Genomic DNA, 13,914 nt, shown 5'->3' on the forward strand with positions numbered 1-13,914 from the left:
ATGATTGTCCTTAGCATAACATTCTAAGCAATGACATGGATGGCATGTCATCAATATACTTTAGGGCTGAAGCCAGGAGTATGGATGCACTCATTCAGGGATCCTATATTGCATATACTAAGGGTATAGCAGTGAAGGATCTAGGCTCAGTATCACACAGCCAAGAGTTTATGTTTACATGTCTCCTCTGATGTTGGTCTGCTGCAAGACTTTAAGCAGGCATTTGACATTCCTGAGCCTCGGTTTTCCTCTCCAGTAGGATATATAATAATAATATTGAATACTCAGGGTTCCAAGTGAAATAAATAAACTAATCCATAGAACATATCAGTGCATAGTGAGTGGTTACCAATTATTATTATCATTGTTGTTGCTGTTATTATTATAATGACGTGATCAGAGAACAGAGTGGAGCCTGCGTGACATCAATATTTAAAGCACAAGTTCTGACCACGTGTTGAAACTCAATACCAACCTAGATTTTATTAAATGCAAAGTAGATAGAATATATAATCAATCCTTTCTACAGATTCTCTTCTTTCTAGCTCTGTAAACATGATCGACTTCAGTGTGGTCCAGTTTCCCTCCCTATAAATTTTGGACAATAACAGCTTCCTATTGGGGCAATCATTAATAGTAAATTAAGTAACATACATACCTGAATATTAAATTAAAGATAACACATACAGTTCACAATGAACATTCGAAATTATTAAGTCCTCTTCTTTCCAATAGCTGAACTCTGAGCATTGATCAAAACCAACACTGTGTATGAAAGCATGTTGAAATCTAGCCCTATGTGAGCAAGTTTCTATGGGCTGCAAAAAAGAGGAGCAAACAACGTTAGGCAAATGTAAACTTCTTAGGTTTAAAATTTCCCAGGGGTGTGAACTCCATTCTGCCAGGGAGAGTTAATTCAGCCACCCTCTTTCTGCCAATAAACAGTTGTTCTTGCATGAAAAGGAAAACTTCTTTATTCTCTCCTTTTGGAAATGGCCAGAGTAGCCCCAAATAATGCAAGATTACAAATCTGGCACCGGCAGGTACTGGCAAGACTTGATTAAATATGCCACTATTTGTCTCAACAAATGTTACCAGGTAAGTGGCAAAGGAGTTTGGCACACTTGTGCCAAGGGATCTCAGAAAAAGCAGGTGTCTTATTGAATATGTTGACTAAGAGGAAGCAGGGCTCTATCATGGGAAATAGATTGTTTGCAGAATAATAAAAGGTGTTTTTGTTGCAAAAGCAATTATAGAAAACCTATTCCTTAAGAGAAATCGTCAACTTTCTTTTCAAAACATGCCGGAAAGTTGGAGTAAGTGGAATAAAAGGAAGACAACGGGAAGAAGAAAATGCATTTCAAAAGCAGGCAATTGTTCGCTCAGAAATCAAAATCCCTCTGCGATGTCCAGAGTAGAGTGATCTAATGGGCACACCTCAAAAATAACTACCAGTGAACTGTCTCACTGCTTCTTGATGTGCATTTCCAAAGAGCTGGGCCTGAAGACTTCAAGGTTTTAGGAGATGGTTTTTCTTCCCAAAGAACATGCATTCAAAAAATGTCCATGTGACAGACACATATTGAGTGGCAAGTGTTTGATAGACATGGCTACAGGTTACAAGTAAGATTGTGTGCTTGTCTTCACAGATCGCCATCTACCAGGAGAGACAGACGTGCAAACAGTCCTTAATTAAATAAAATTTAATTAAACATGCATCCATGCTTATGTGGTTTATTTCAGTGTTTTCCTCCTGGCCCATAAAGATCAGACTCCCAACAAAAGTGTATCTGATTAAGTCTTCAGCAAATGTTTCATGTTCTCCTGTGTGTGAAATGTATTATAAGAGGTCTCAGCAGTTCCTTTTCTTTATCGTAAGGGTTAGCAAACATTTTCGGTAAAAAGGCCAGAGAGTGCGTATTTTAGGATTTGGGGCCAGATGGTTTCTGTTGCCATTACTCAATTTCGAAGTGAATGCAGCCAGAGGCCATATATATGAACTTAGGGATGTGGCTATATTCCTATGGTGTTTTATTTACAGAATTAAAAAGCAGCCCAGATTTGGCACATTGGCCATGGTCTGCTGACCTTGCTATGCTTAGGTACTGTCCTGAGGCTTTCTGTGCTGAAATGTATCTTATCCACATTCCCCTAGTTAGGGGCTTCGGTTGGGGAGGGGGAAGCAGGTGAGCAGGAAGTCGCCAATGTTGCTTTCCTCTCTTTCACTACATTGGTGTGTAAGAAGTTCATATTGGCATTAACATCATCACAAGTTCTAATGAAGCACATCATATGTACGTCCTACAACATAAGAAGGTCTGCTAGCTAGTTAACAGAATAAATTAATCTGTGGGAAACTTTTCTGCAGAGCAACCTGGTAAGTGATAGAGAAAAGAAACAAGCCAAACAAGCAAACAAAAACAAAAAAGGAAGCCAAAAGAAAAAGCAGAAAGAAAAAAATAATCAAGAAATACCTTGGGTGAAAATCATCTTACTGTTTATAGATCATATCTATGGCCTCTGATAAGACACAATAGTGAGGGAATCTTTCTTGGAAAATGAGGTCTAGGAGCTCTGGGATGAGCCTTGCTGCTTAAAGATCCTTGGATATGCTTCCATATCTTGGCTCTTGTAAATAATGCTGCAATGAACATAGGGGGGCATATATCTTTTTGAGTTAGTGTTTTCATTTTCTTTAGGCAAATATCCGGAAGTGGAATTCCTAGATCATATATCTATTTTTAATATTTTGAGGACCCACCATACTGTTTTCCACAGTGGCCGCACCAGTTTGCATTCCCACTAACGGTGCGCAAGAGTTCCTTTTCCTCCACGTCCTCGCCAACACTTGTTATTTCTTGTCTTTTTGATTCCAGCCATTCTGACAAGTGTAAGGTGATAGCTCATTGTGGTTTTGATTTGTATTTCTCTGATGGTAAGTGATGTTGAGCATCCTTTCATGTGTCTTCTTTGGAAAAATGTCTACACAAGTCCTTACCATTTTTAATCAGATTATTTGTTGAAGCAATCCAAGTGTCCATTCATAGATGAATGCATAAAGATGTAATATTTAAACACAATGGAATATTACTCAGACATAAAAAAGAATGAGATCTTGCCATTTGCAACAACAAGGATGGACCCAGAGGGTATTGTGCTAAGTGAAATAAATCAGAGAAAGACGAATACCATGTGATTTCACTCATACGTGACATTTAAGAAATAAAACAAAGAAAGAGAAAGGCAACCCCAAAAACAGACTTAAATACAGAGAGCAAATTGGTGGTTGCCGGAAGGGAGGAGGGTAGAGGGATGGGTGACATAGATAAAGGGGATTAAGGGTACACCTATCATGATGAGCACTGAGTAATGTCTAGAATTGTTGAATCACTATATTGTATATCTGAAACTAATAGAATACTGTAAATTAATTAAATAATTTAAAATTAATTTTAAAAATTCCTTGGATTTGGACAGACCAACAAGGATGTGCCCCCCACTTCAAAAATGTATCTTTCATTGCTCTGGGTTCTACAACCCCAGAAATTGGAAGCAGGGCACAGTTACCACATATTGTAGACCACGGCCAGCACAATTAAAGGCTCATGATGACAGGAAGGGGGAAAGCCTGGCGATTTAGCCATAGAAGTCACAAGAGCAAGCTTGACCAATGGTTTGACTAGACGTGGCAGGCATGAGTTGTAGGGCAATCCCAACGAAGACACAGGGACCAATAAAGACAACAGAAGAATTGTGATATCCAGGGAAGTTTCATTCAGTAGAATGAAGTTCATTCATTCAAAGGAAGTTTATATGCGATAAGAAAGACAACCCTTCCATCAGCACAGTCAGAGTAGCGGTTTGGTTCAAAACAGAAATACACTTTTACATGTTTTATTAGAATAAAGTCACACTTCCTCCTCCTCTTTAACTTCATGTTCCTGTTTGCTCTTTTCAGGGAGGTAAGCACTGAACTCTGTACAAGGAACTTCAGATCAAAAGTATCAGATTAAATGGCCCCCTTTTGGAAGCAAAGGAACACAGTTGCATTTAAAACACACACACACACACACACACACCCCGTCCTAGACACCAGAAGACATGCTTCCATGTCACTCAAACTCCTCCAGAATCTGGTACCTGGTTTTCAAAGTGCCAGGAGAACAATGGGAGTCCAGAAACCCAGAATGTCTACTAAAAAGAACATACCTTGAACTATCCTGACAAATCAACCCCTTGCCTCCCTCGTCATGCTCGTTGGCTCTCTGACGCCATTGTATTTTATTAATATGTCTCCCTCACATGGACAGCTCTACTCCCCTCAGAGTGAGAAGTATTGACAACAAGAAATGTATTTCTCCACAAACATTTCATTCATGTCTCGGATGCTTACCAGGTGTGGTTCTTCATCAAATGGATTGCTAATTGTGGTAAAGACTTGGGGTAGGGGCTGCAGAGAGGTCTCCAAAAGAACCACGTCATTGGAAAATCAATTTCCACAGCTGCAACTTGGAGAAAGCTCTCCAGTGAATAAGTATTCAGCTCCATTGTGTTCAAGGTGAGCATTCTTTTCTTGTGGAATACCTTATTGTGAGTTTCTCTGGACTTCAAGGATAGAGCCTCTTAACTTTGAGAATTTGCACGCACTCTAATTTTTCCAGCCTAATGGAAAACCAAAACCAAAACCAAAGGACTACTCAATTTTGCTAGGTGCACAATTCTAGGTGTTTCTCGTCCCATCCCATCCCCGCCCCCCTGCCCAACTCCCAGAGCTACAAAATGAATGTGTGAAGATCCTTTTCTTGAGTATGGTACCTCTTTATTTTTATCTTATTTTGAAAAAGAACGCAAGGAAAATTGCATCTTTCATTTTCAAATAATGCTAGAAGGTTTCTGTGCATACCTTCAACGGGAGCCAATCACGGCCTGTTAACAACAAGAAAACCAGTGATCTGGGGATATTTAATGCCGCATGGGCCCTGGAAGAAGGAGGACTCTTTCATTTCGCATACTTTGTCTCCGCCATGGAGCTGGCTGACATAATGGACTTTTACAAGGAGCTCTGAAGCAATTGGCAATTAAGTGTTTTGAAGGGGTGCTTCTGGGCTGCTGTGAAAGGCTTCAGGTGTGAAACGCTTGTTTTCAAGAGCACTGAACAAAATGTATGGTTGCTTTCAGCGCCCCCCTTGTCCTTCCCGAGGAAGGGGGGGAGCCGGGGGAAGCAAGGACACTCAAGAGCAATTTGCTATTCAGCATCTGAATGCTGGACGCTTTCTTCCCCCCACAATCCTTGTGCTGCTGGTGAGGGGGGCAGATTGAGATGGCACAAACAGCTCTCGGCACAATGGTGGATCAAGAGAGAGGCAGGGAAAATGAGGCCGGGGAGAATGGCTGCCTGAATGAAGGGAAGACGGCTTGATTGTTAATTGTGGGTAAATGTGTTGCAAGAGTGAAAAGGGTTCATGGGCTACTTTAAAGCTATACCCAAGCAATAAGTACAGAGAGTGGGGAAATAAGGAGATGGTCTTGACCCTTTTAAGGACTATAGTAGTACATCTGGCCCACTTGAAAAAGTAAATTGAGAACTGTTCAAAACGGTAGGCAAATGCATATGTGTGTTCGAATCCCATTGCCTACGAGGAAAAAAAAAAAATCTGGCAATTCCAATTCACATGCAACGTGCACTTTCAAGTATACCCTATTCTTTTTGAGTATTAGTCAATAGGACAAAGATAATATGCAATAAGGATGCTGTCAAATAGATAAATATTTAAAATATGACTTTTCCTCAAGAATACAGCCTTCTGTTCCAGGATAAAATATATTTGCACTGGAGCCGGCACAAGGGTAAAAGAAACTTCAAACAGTCTTCATGAAGGATATTGTTCCCTTAGTTCTGTTTCATGTCACTTTTCCTAGTCTGACCTTTACTTCCAACATATTGATTTTTTCCTAACCCAGCCTTGCTTTGCAGAAAAAAGGGGTATTGAGTCTTTGAGCTGCTTACATATCACTATTGTACATGCATCCTTAAAGGTGAAGGAGCCCCTTTCAGCAGATGACTGGCTGACTGACAATGTGATTAGGATTGTCTGAGTACTTTTCATTTTAAATGTAGGAGGCCACATGTATCAATCTGGGAAAAGAGACTGGAGCAGACTCAAATCGAGTTGTCTTTTAAATGTGTCTCAAAGAGTTCTGGCTTTTCTCTAAGCAACAGCTTCCCAGAGAAAGTATATCCGGCATAAAACTTTGTCAATTCAGACTGGAGCTCTCTAATTTTCTGATTTTCCTGACCATATACATTTTATCCCAAACATAATTGATATCAAAGTTCTCTGGGCTAGATCCTTTTTTTTTTCTCCCCAACATTCTGGTTTCCAGTGGGGACATTTGTAAAATATAATAATCTAACCACATGCCGTGCTAATGAGGCTGAATTTTGGACTCATCCCATTACACCAAATAATCAAAAGTACAAAAGAACATAAGCAATGAAATATTGCTTCTCCCCCCTCACCTCACCCCAAGAAGGCTATTGAAATCATTTGAGATGTTACAGGATTTTGAAAATTACTTGGCAGCTGCTTCCCAGTCCTTTCTGTGGCCAGATAAGAGCCATGAGAAGAAGAAGGAAATGACCCATCTTTCCTTTGTCCTATTCCATTCCAGAATGGTGTTATGACCATGTCAGGACCAGGACCACCTTGTACAGTGAATGGATTATAAATGGTGCCCTTAGGGTCGGGCAATAAACATTTTTATCTGGGAGGCTTCATAAAAAACCCAAGTCAAGGATTCAACACAGCATCCCTTCATCCCATGTATCATCCCCAGTAAGTTAGACGAATTGCATGTTTGTATCTAAATTGTCAAACCCATCCTGCAGTCTAGTTCTGCTGCTGTGGTCTGGTCTGGTCTAGTGTCAGAGAAGAAGAAAAAGCTAAAACCCTTCACATCGATTCCAGACTCCAGCACAGAAGGTGGCTTTTTTGAACCAAAAGTCTGCTAGCTTCCACCTACACCGTGGGTCCGATCACTGGTGAGATTGTGAAAGTCTTATTTATCTCCAGCCCCCTCGCCTCCAAAAATCCACAGTGAGGACTAACATAAACTTGACTCTGATGTTCCTTTCCTAGTAGAGAATGACACAGGCTTCTTCATTTTCTCTGAAATACCTAAGGTATCCATGTATCAATATTCTGAAAGTACCGAATCTGTTCGCCAGATGTTTCCTTGGACCTGCTTTCCTCCAATTTGGCACTTCTCCAAATGCTACACAGAATCTCTGGAAGCAGCATATCTTCAACTTCATCCCAACGACCAATTTCTTCACCCATGAGTTGGTCTCATAGCAACCGAGTTAGCATTATCTTTTCCTCAAGGACATAAAGCGCATGCTATCTACTGAGGTTAGAGAGCCATCCCTCTGTAATCAAAGTTCTCCAGGGTCACTGAGCTAAACACACAATCACCGTCCTCAGAACTCCCCAGTCTACTCCAAAGCAAGAGTTACAAGAGTAGGTTCAGGTGTGGCTCTCTCAACCGTTGGTCTTAAGCAATTATTTCCACTCCTTAAGCTTCAGCATTCTCCTCTATAAAACAGAGACAACAGAACCTGACCCATAAAAGTAATAAAGATAAATGAAATAATCAACTTACATGACAGTGTCCCACACACACTAAGAGCTCAAGAAACGTTGCCTCTCAATAGTATTATTATTATATCAAGCTATTGATCTCTGTGTGGCAGCCTCTACCTAATTGTCATCAGAAACAAAGAGCTGAAACTTACCCACAAACTCTCCCATTCAGGTAGCACAAAGTCTCTTGATGCCTTGAATCAACAGAAAGCCCACCCTCACATAGTTCCTGGCCAACTTCGAAAGGCAGTGCTGTCTTCCATCTTGCACAAAGCTGATAGGTCAGGCTCTATCGCTGGTGATAGATCAGATTTCCCAAGGGGCGTCCTCGCTGTTGCTTGTCCACAGTGGGTAGGACGCTGTACCTCTTTTTAGTTTTTTGGCCACAGAAATGCTTAAAAGATTGAGAAACATCTTCACATTCCAAGGTCATCGGCTATAGAGAAACCTTATGATTACAAACACGCTCTGTTATTTCATACGCAATGTACTTTATATTTTAAGTCCTGCTATGTCTTTTGTGTAAACACCTAGTATAGAAGATGAATAACTCTTTATATTATTTCACCCCACTCTCAATTCCCTCTACTCTAGCAGGAAAATATTGTCAACTTTCCCACACACACCATGTAGAGTTGTTTCGTCTGTTTCCCAAATGGATGATTTCTCAATTCATCATTTTGTTGACGCTGTTGTTGTTGTAGAAATTAATTCTTAATTTCCTCTTCCCTAGGACATCTCAAAATGTGTTTCTGAAAGTGTGTTGAGCAAGACTGGTCTCAATAGCTGATGCAAGGGATAAAAAAAATTTGTATTTCATTGTCTGATAAATTTGGAAAATAGGGCTTAAACATTAGTAGATTTTTCTCTTAAATGACTGTCTTAAATGAGTCTTCCATTTGTATCCTGAAATGTGTTCTACAAGTATATAATATATATAATAACTTCCCAAAGTTATTTTAGCATGGAGCCTTTGTTTTCCTAACTGTCTCAGGGTCTAGTGTTTCTTAAACATGCTTTCGAAAATTCTGTTTTAATATCATCCAATACATGGCATGTGCCTCATTCAGCCTCCCTCCTCCTTCTCATTTCTTCTGAGAAATGTCCACTCCTTCTCCATCCTAAGCACACCTCCCTCTATTACTCTTTAAGTTTTCCATGCAGTTCTCTTTGTGATCTATGACATGACTTCTTAATAAGAATGTATGAACATCTTCAACACAACACCTGTCTCACCAATTCTGCCTTTTGGTCAGACAATACAATTTACTTGGATGACTTTTATTAAAAATCATTGATCATTTTACCAAAATCATTTTATTGATCAAAATACTGCAGGTTTTCTCTGGTAGAAAGTATTTCTAATTATGCTAAAGCATTTCTCCTATCACCTAAAGAACCACTTTCTCATCATTTGAGAATCAATTTGAAATCTGGGGAAAAAATGTGAAAGTGCAAAAATCATGAATATCCCAGGCAATACTGGATGTTAATGAACCTCTAATCAGGTTTCCTATGAATGGGTTTGGAACTCCATGAGTTCCTGCAATTGTGTGCAAAATCGTGTGTGTGTGTGTGTGTGTGTGTGTGTGTACGTGCATGCAAATGTGTTTACCTTTTTCTTTTTCCTGGGGAGTGGGTCCACATCTTTCAATAGATTTCTAAAGATATCCATGATGCCAAGAGTTAAATCACCTAATTCAAAGCTCTTATTTTACAGAGGAAGAAAATTAAGTCCCCAAATAGCTTATCTGAGGACATATAGCAAGTGAGATTTAGAAGTAGCATCTAAATCTGTATTCTTCCCTTTAATTTCTCCTTATTGTAAGTCAGTGAACTCACAGAACCCGGAAAGAGCAATAATGTTGGGAGCACACAGGACCCACCTTGTTCCAGGTGGGAAAGTCCAACCCACAAAAACTTCAACTCCAGATGAAACCAAGAAGTCACAAGGCTGAACATTTGTCTTTTCTTCCTTTTAATTTGTTCTCTTTTCTTTCTTTTTTCTTTTCTTTTCTTTTCTTTTTTTCTTTTCTTTCTTTTCTCTTTTTCTTTCTTTCTTTCCTTCTTTCTCTCTCTCTCTTTCTTTCTTTCTTTCTTTTTCTCTGCTCAAAGCTTTGGGCAGATAAGTGTTAATCTACTTATGGTGAAAGATAGATCTTGCAGAAGCATCCTTAATGGTGCCGACTTGTCAACAAGCTATGGGCCATATGGTCTTGGAAAGCATTATAAATGTAAGGAGGAAAGGGAAATGGAGTTTGCCTTAAGCAAACCCAAGCCAGTGAAGAAATTATGAAAGACACATACTAACTTCGCAAGGCAACAACCAAGTCCATGTTGGTCATGGGTATGTTCCCAATGCTCAGCACAGGGTCTGGCACATAAGTAGCTAGTCTATGAATAGTTGACAATCATTTGCATTGGCAATTTCTGTTTATTGGCAATTTCTGAATCCAGTCTCCTCCCCACATATTTCAGGAGGAAGAAGTATCATCTTCCCCAGGGATAGGAAAAATGTGCCTGAGGTAGTTCAAATACAAATCCTAAGTGAATTTTGACTTTGTGACTTGTGGATAATTATTGAACACCAGGAAAAAGAAGGCAAGAACTGAAAGCATTCACTTCAGTGAGCTTTCACTCATTCCCTCCATTAGTCTGGACCCCCTCATTTTAAACAAGATTTAAGGGAGTTTGCTGACATGATTTGAAACCTGATTACCCAGCACTTGAAATGTGTAGCTGGAGAGCTCTGAAGAAGAAAGGAAACTTACAGGGAGCAAATAGAAGAGAATTTCATCCAGGGTGTTTTAGAACAAGGCCACAGAGCAGTCTGGGAAATCTGCGTGCCAGCATGTCTTCAGGTGGAATCCATGTCACCTTCCTTGTTACTTTAGCCCCATTTTTTAAAAAAAGATTCATTTATTTATTTGAGACAGAGAGAGTGTGAGTGGGGGAAGGGGCAGCGGGAGAGGGAGAGGGAGAGAATCTCAAGCAAACTCCCTACTGAACATGGAGCCAAAGCAGGGCTCAATCTTATGACTCTGAGATCATGACCTGAGCTGAAACCAAGAGCCCGATGCTGAACTGACTGAGCCACACAGGCACTCCCTTCACCCCTATTTATCCACATCCACATCCTCACACTTTTTTCCTCTCCTTCACTCCATCTCCAGCACTTTGCACATATTAAGGACTCAATAAAAAATGGCTGACAGAAAGGTTGGACCAGAAATGGTAGGACCTCAATGAAACTGAAGTCCCTACATTTTGAGGGGTTTCTGTCAACCCAAAATAGAGGCTCAAACCCCCAGATTGTGTAGATGTAAATCCAACCAGTTCTTCACAGCTATTCTGACTCAGCCTTTCCTGAGTCAAAATTAAAGAGAAAAAATGAAGACTCTGTCTCTCCTTTTTTTTTTTTTTTTCCTTTTTTATATGCCACTTTCCACTCTAGACCCTAATCCCCTCCAGCTCACCCTAGGGGAAGCAAAAACTATAAATCCATTCTGGAAATTCTGTTTGTTTAGGAAAATTGTACAAAACATGAGGGCTAAAATATTGCCCTGAGTTGAAGCAGAATCTCTGCATAGAGAATTCCTCCAAGGATGTTAAAGCACTTTCCAGATAGTTTCCTTATTTCAATGGTACACCTGTTTTTCTATCATAATATAGCTCATATGTCTTTTACTTGTCTTTGTGTAGGTAATTACTAGAGTTTACAAATACGCCATAAAATATAATTACTGTGGATTTGCCAAGGAGGTTCCACAAGGTTTATGCAACAGTTTTTAAACTGTGTCATATACATGGAACTGTGTTAGTTTTAAATAATTATTACTTGCTCCCACTGGAACTCTGTCATAAAACTGGAATTATTAGAAATTATGTTTAAAAAAAAGCGAAAAAAATAAACCCAAGTCTTCTGAATTTACAATGACTTTCCATTTCCAACCCCCAACCCCAAATCTTTTTATTAGTGTTTCCTCATAGAAGACTAGAACCAACCATGGCCCAATTAGGTTATAGAAATGCAACTTAGGTATTGCTACCTAGCTGATGGTTCTTGGTGTCTGTGTCAAGTTGCCATTTATCCATTCCATCAGTGACATCTCATTTCTTTCATTATTATCTTTGGAAGTCCTATGTCAACACCTACCTATCAAATCAAAGTAGACTGTTATTTATCACTGTTTTAGCACACATAGTACGACCCTTAATGTATCTATGAGGCAGTTTCCTCACATGTTAAATGGGCATTATAAGAATATCTGCTACATAGGGTTCCTAGGGGGGCTGCAGGAGGTAATTCATATAAAGTGCTTCGCACAAAAGTAGACACTCAATACCTGTAAGCGATTTATATTATTAAAGTCCCATCATAGCTGACAATTTCAACACTTCCTCCACAGCATTCAGAATTCAGCAAAAGCAAATTTCCCATTTTAATATTCATGTAAATAGAGTTTTCCATTTCCATTCTGAATAAGATATTATGAAACGGAAAATCCATTCAAGAAGAGTGCATTACCAGAACCAACATTTTTAAACACCAACTCAACTATCAAAGTACTTTCACACTCGAGTTTCAGTAAAAAGGAGGAAGATGCCACCACTCCCCCAGGCCTTTGAGCTCCAGCATTATGACTTTGAAGCCCAGTACAAAGGCTTGGCAGAGGGCGACCGCATATACCTTCACACGTGCAGCCACACAGGAACAGACACTTTACATATCACTAACTGCTGCATATTCTTATCCCTCAAGGCAGTTAAATGTGTCAGGGAATTCTTTTTTATTATCCTTTTATTTAAATGCATAATCAGAATAGTTACCAGGGAAGAGCTGGTGAGAGGAAAAAAATAGTTCTAGAGAGTGGAGACTTCTATTGATCTAAGAGCTGCTTCATAAGCTCTGAAAGTTTTATCCTCAGTGCAAAAGTGCCTGAGTCTATTATTTGCAAATTAATAAGCTGTAAAAAGCAATGAAAAAAATGTAGTTGTACAGTTTCAAATCTGGGGTCCAATTCTGAGAATTTAATTCAAGAAACTTAAGAGGAATAAAACCATTTCCAGAACTTTCTTCACATGTTGTCCTTGACTCCCTGACCTTTCTCTGCACCCTGCTCTCTGGTCTCCAACCTAATGACTCCATTTCTATTCTTTCAACCTCAACCTCTTCCCCCAAACTCAGATTCGTATGTCCAATTGACATGTGCAAGGCCTTGATATGCATCAACCTATTTCTACACTTACATTTCCTTACATGAACAAATGCACCCATCTCCAATGCTGGAAACCTCCTTTGTCTTAAAGGTGCCCATTTTTCTTCCCTATGAATCCTACACTGACCCAACCAACACTCACCCTCCCTAGCAACATTTCGATTAGGTGTAGTCAGAGGACACCATTTTTTTGAATCCTAGGGAAGTCCTTGCATTCTGTCCCTAGGCTTCTCTTCCTTTCTCCTGGTGGAATGAAGATGTGATGGCTGCAGTTGCAGCAACAAACTTGTGTTCATGAGTCAATAAGCAGGAGAAGAAGGCCAATATCACTGCAGTTAAGCTGGTCTTGGTATCATTTAGCCACTGAAATAACAGCATGTTCTCCATCTGACTCTGGTCCTTTGGGACAGGTTGACTTCTATTTGTTTAAGTTTCCCAGATCCAAAATTTACATTGTTATAGATAATCTCAATTCTCCAATTAAAAAAAAATATTTTTTTTCCTGAATTACTTTAGAAGTGTCCTAACACAGTTTCCTTCAGTTTTCTCCCTTCTATAGTTTTTCCAAAGTCCATCCCCCTCCACCCTACTAACTAAATGTTGCAATGTCTCCTCCTGCCTTCATAAGCTCTTTGGGGCAATTCCACAGGAAAATGAGCATGAGATATTAACAGAAAAAAATGTAGAAAAAGCTGGCTTATAACACACAATTTCAAAAAATGTTCAACCCCATTAGTAATCAGGAATTGCAAAATGAAGTAGTGAAATACCATATTTCTGCTGCCACATAGCCAGAAACATTAAAGGTCCATAATACTCACTGTTTCTAGTGAGATAGGGAAGTAGACACTTGCACACATAAGAAGTGATGGCTCAAGAGCCCAAAATTGGGCATTAATACTTCATAGGCCATTGTTCCTGGGCCAATACAACACTCCAGTTCTGGTCATTAGAAACACTATATGGACTTCTTCCTCTCTTTTTCTCTAATGATTTCCCAACCACCAATGGAGAAGGGACAATGAAGACCCATTGGATGGATAGGGGTTGAG

The sequence above is a fragment of the Ursus arctos genome, unplaced genomic scaffold (assembly GCF_023065955.2).
Source record: "Ursus arctos isolate Adak ecotype North America unplaced genomic scaffold, UrsArc2.0 scaffold_28, whole genome shotgun sequence".
Lineage (NCBI taxonomy): Eukaryota > Metazoa > Chordata > Mammalia > Carnivora > Ursidae > Ursus > Ursus arctos.